The 5298-nt window shown below is 37.4% G+C and overlaps 1 protein-coding gene and 1 pseudogene across 2 annotated transcripts in view; one reads left to right on the top strand and one right to left on the bottom strand.

Annotated features, from left to right (window-relative positions):
- The window catches only part of ankmy2a (ankyrin repeat and MYND domain containing 2a), a 22604-nt gene that overhangs the window by 5563 nt on the left and 11743 nt on the right, over positions 1-5298 (bottom strand). The gene's annotated exons all lie outside the window — the stretch shown is intronic.
- Positions 1892-5298, top strand: part of LOC116690554 (uncharacterized) — a 6081-nt pseudogene continuing 2674 nt past the window's right edge.

Raw genomic sequence — 5298 nt, forward strand, 5'->3', positions numbered from 1 at the left:
CCATGGGTCACATCTCTGGCCCAGGTCCAGGACCAGCAGCTCCGTCTCACGCTGTTACTCTACCAGCTGAAGTTAGTTGCATTCAATAACTTCTTCTGTGTTCTTCGCCGTGACAGCAACAATATCCAGCTGTGTTAAAAAATTTAAAAAATTAAAACTGTAGACAAATGTCAGAAGTGTGGACTGGCGGCCGCTGTATGGCCGGACTGCGCGGAGAGTAGACGAGAGCGTAGAAAGATCCAACACAGACACGGCTTTGTAGACGAAATGGGTCATGTAACGCAAAATTGAACCATATCCATATAAACAACATTGCAGCGGATGCGAGGACATTAGCACCGGTGAATCCTAGAGGAGCTAACAGCTAACAGACGCTACTAGCTAACAGCTAACAGACGCTACTAGCACCGACTAGCACTGGTCACTGCTGTTGTCTGAAAAACAGACGGGACAAAATGTTGCGTTTACTGGTAAACTGGTAAACCTTGAGACCAACGTATCACCGACTTCTGTTGAGTTTTCCTCCCGTTACTCTGTCCTCTGGGACTGTCTCCATCTAGAAACTAACCTGCGCGGTGCAGGAACAACTGACTGGCTCATGATCAGACGGTTAGTAGCGGTAGATGGGCTATGCAAAAAAAAACGGAGCGTTCTAAGAAATGACGCTTGAATTGCTCGATCACGCAAATTTGATCGTGGGAAGTCAAAATAGTGATTGCGATTAAAATATTATTAATTGTGCAGCCCTAGTAGCATCCCATCATTTTAATACGCTCCTATTGTTCATATTATGTACTCCAACCTTATCAACAGAGAGATGTTTGAAGAACAAGTTAATGTTCTAATGTTCTCAGATATTTGTTTGAGAGACTGTAGATCATTACCCATAGAGTTGAGAAATATTTCACAAAAAAAAGTCAAATCTTTTTTTTTTATAACAAATTTCATGAACATAAGCTTTTCATCTTTTCCTTGCAAACTTATATTTTCAATGTGTTCAGATCAACTTAAGACGTTCTGCCAACCAATCAAGGTTGCCCAGTTCAACAAAACTGTTTTCCATTTTCTTGCAAAAAACAATAACTTTTAGATATCAGAGAACAGAACCGTTCCAGAACTCTCCAAACTGTCAATGCCAGCTCAGTGGAAGAAACTCCCGGTGATTAAGTGCTTTTGATCGGAAGAGAATAATAGTTTTGACCAAGGTGCTCGTTACATCAACCAGCCGGGCGACTCTGGTTTCCTGTCATTGATAGTCCCATATGATGATAGTGATTCAATTTTTAAAATAACTCACAATCCATATACATATATTGTAAACAGTGTTGGGCTGAATGTAGTTTGGACACTACTACCATAACGCATAATAAATTCATGAATTGTCATATTATACTGAGTGAATGCATTAGTGCATCTGTGTATGTGGTACACTGTTTCTCAAATGTGGGTTAATGTGGGGATGTGACATTTTTGCAAAAATGCTAATCTAAAAGTATGTCTTGCATAATTCTCAAAATAAATTATACTATCATAGTGAATGTAATAAATTATGGATTCTAAACATTTGAAATGGAGCATTTAAATGTTTTTGTTTAAAAACCTGCTGGTCAGGGGGTACTCGGCTTAAAAAAGCAATTTAAAGGGGGTATATAATAATAATAGTATTGAAAGGTTTGAGAAATACTGTGTTAAACTAAAGTCCTCGTCAAATGGTACTGTTGGATCAGCATCAATGAACTCTGTGGTATATTTCATGGTGTGTCCTTAGATGACCACTGGAACCTGAGGATGAGTAGGAGTGTATGGGAGTCAATTCTATGATGTGATGTGATTGGATAGTTGTGATGGATAGTTTAGATAAAAAGCCTTAGTTAAGAATTTCTATCTCCAGAAACAGGAGTTCACTCTGAAGAAGCTGCTGCTACAATTAAAGGTCGAATCAGCACGATACAGACTTGAATCAGCTGACTCCAGGGGTAAATCATTTGATCTAAGCAGGAATCAGGGTAAGCATTTCATTTGCGTTTCTCCTATTTTAGTCATGTTATTAATGTAACTTGAGTTCATGTTTATTGCTTAAAATGTTTTAGAACTAATTCCATTTTTCTTTTTAATAATGAGCTGGTCAGAGCTATACGTTTTCAGTAGAACCTCCTCCTAGATGCTTCAACTCAATGTGTCGTTTTAAATTCATTTTTTTTTTTAGACCCTGTGGGCACATTTTGCATAAAAATACCTTTTCCAAATCTGAACTGACGTGTTGATAAAACTCAGTTATATATTCATTTGAACTAGCTTCAGCAACTATTGGCTGCGTCTAAAGTGCAAGCTGCAAAAGCAACAACAATGTTCTGACAAGTCTGTATTGCCGCTGAATAGTTTCCCCCTTCTGTTTAAATGCATAGCAGTGGTTAGGGATGAGGTTTGGTTAAGGTATACTTAGGGGGAAACATATTTACAAGGTAACAGTCTTTGACAGAACACCGACATTCTGGGTGTAGTACATCCTCGGATGTCCTAAACTCTTGCGAATTGTGCTCAGGTACATTTCCATTAGTTGCAAGTAAATATGTTCAGTATACCAAAAATAACACTATTTAATATATTCTTGAATAACGTCAATGTTTTGAAAGATTTTCCAAAAGCCCCTTCTTAATTTTACTGTCCCAGCCATTTAACGGACCTCTACCCAATTGTTCATCCATTCAAAAAAATACTGTTTCAGTATGCAGTTATTCTTCATTCAAGATCATTCAAAGATCTTTATCTTCCATTTTGTTTTTATTCTTCTTGAACAACTTAATGGTCAACAGTGGAAATGCCATTTGCAGCTCTGATATTTAGGATCAATCCTGTCTTGTCTCCATTAGAACAATGAAAAACAGTGTGGTTTTTCCTTTGCTGCTCCTCTTGGGGACGTGCTCAGCTTACAGTAAGTATAATGTGTGAATATCTGTATTTTAATGAAAAAACAAAAGGTAGTCGTGTACATTTTTAGTCTCTGGTGATGTCATTGAGTAATACGCTGAATGTAAAGGGGGGAGGTCTGAAAAGGTGGAGGTGTCAATACAAGTCTGTTCTGTAAGGAAACTTTCTGGGCAGGAATGGTCAATGTCAATGTCATACAATATATAACAATAATAATAATAATAATAATAATAATAATAATAATAATAATAATAATAAGGGTATAAAAGTAAATCTGTTTCATTGGATTTTGAAATTAAAAAGCCATTGAATATGTAGCACTGAATATTTATGCAATGAAATTATGTACATTTTTTCCCTCTGAATTTTAATCTTTTTAACAACTTATTTAAACTTAATTTTTCTAAGTTTATCAATTCCGAATCAAAATTTCCAAATTCAGATGCAAAATTCAATATATAAAATTCAATTTATATACATTCCACTTTCTCAAATTCACCAGGCCAAATTCAGTTGCAAAATAAAAAATAAAAAAAAATCACTGTAACCAAAAGTAAAAACAATCAATTCTAGATTCTGGATTGGTAGTGTGTAGTTTGCAGCAAAGAAAGGGAAACGTTTTACAATTTTTGGCTGCTATTTCATCACTGAATTAACTATTGAGCCTTTTATTATGTGAGAAATCAACTGTGTAGAGATCGAATATGGGCAGCTTTACGAAAATTGATGGCCAGTGGCACATTGGCTCCAACTGGACTTGAGAAGCACCAGTCTGACATGACAGCCAGCTGGTGGTGGCTGGGATCGCTCACAGACCCCGCTGTCAGCTGGAGGTCTGTCAGGAGACCCTAGGACGAGAGGTGTTTACATGTAGTTCTGTCCTACAGCTGTACAATAGTATTATGTTAATATATTTTCTATATAGATGTGCACTTATAGTCTACATTCCCAGAGACAAAAGATAGGAATTAGTATTGTGATATATCTCGTGCAATACGTTTATTGTACACTGCCCCTGTTTTAAATAAGCCAGTAAATTAATGGAATATATAAGTGTTGGTGCTTCCCCTTAAGTTTAAATAACATATGTCATAATTAGTTACAAGTATGTTAAAGAGAGAGTTTGTGAACACTAAAAAAATAAAAGTGAAAATAGGGTCAAATCCAAAGGCAAAATATTCAGATACATCATTTTAATGCCTAAATATTCAGTGCTAGAAATTCACTTTTCAGGTTTCTAAATTTGAAAGTCAAATAATTTACAACCTTAAGTCAGTGTTGATTGGGGCTAAAGACTACCAGTTTAAAAATGAAAACCCTCTGTGACTGTGGAGTTAGAAAGACATAAACTTAAACCTCTGTAGACCTCTCCTCACCTCTGCTTGAGTCTAGCGGCTCAAATTAGCAGACTTTAGGCAACATTAAGCTGGTAACTAAAACGTGTGTGTTTCTTTCACAGAACATGTGGCCTTGCATGGCAAAGCAACTCAGTCCCAACACCTAGAGGATTCTCTTGGATCTGCCTACAATGCTATTGATGGAAACCGTGATACTTTTATAAAGACGGTTCATGCTCCCACACAAAAACACACAACAACCCCTGGTGGAGAGTGGACCTAATAGAGTCCTACATCGTCACCTCCGTCATCGTCACCAACAGAGATTCCTTTGCAGAAAGGATCAACGGGGCAGAGATTCGCATCGGCAACTCTTTAGAAGGCAATGGTGTCACAAATCCATTGTGAGTGCGTATTCATAGTTATAAGATATACTATTATATAATGTATATGAAAAAGGAAAGGCTAGAGTAACAATTGAAACTTAATTTCTTCCAGAGAAATGTACTTTTTATTTCTCTATCTGCTCTGACCAATAATCGTCAGCACAGTTCCCCTTTGCATCTGTGGGAACAGGCCAATGCTAAGCAGTAGTCAGTTTGGAGACTAACACTTTCAACATCAAGCCCTGTCAAAACAGACCTGTTTCTTTTAGCACGACATTGCAGTCTGCATCACGGAAACACCACCAACTCGATCCTGATCATCAATAATGAGCTGCTTTCTATCTTTTCGTCTCTCTTTTAGGGCTGGTAAAATTTCTAGCATCCCTGCAGGGAGCTCCTTCACTTTGACTTTCAACCAACGTGTGGAGGGACGTTATGTGGTTGTGGTTCTACCTGGTTCCGACAGGACTCTTACACTCTGCGAAGTGGAAGTTCTTGGATACCATTCCCCAACTGGTGAGAAATTAGGAAATAACATGTTGTAAGACTTTTTTCACTGTATGTGCACAGAAAGCATCTTCCATAGGAAAGAATGAGATGCCATCTTTGAACCCTAGTGTTTAAAAAAAAAAAAGGACAAAGCTTTC

This window comes from Etheostoma spectabile, chromosome 6 (assembly GCF_008692095.1).
Source record: "Etheostoma spectabile isolate EspeVRDwgs_2016 chromosome 6, UIUC_Espe_1.0, whole genome shotgun sequence".
Taxonomy (NCBI): domain Eukaryota; kingdom Metazoa; phylum Chordata; class Actinopteri; order Perciformes; family Percidae; genus Etheostoma; species Etheostoma spectabile.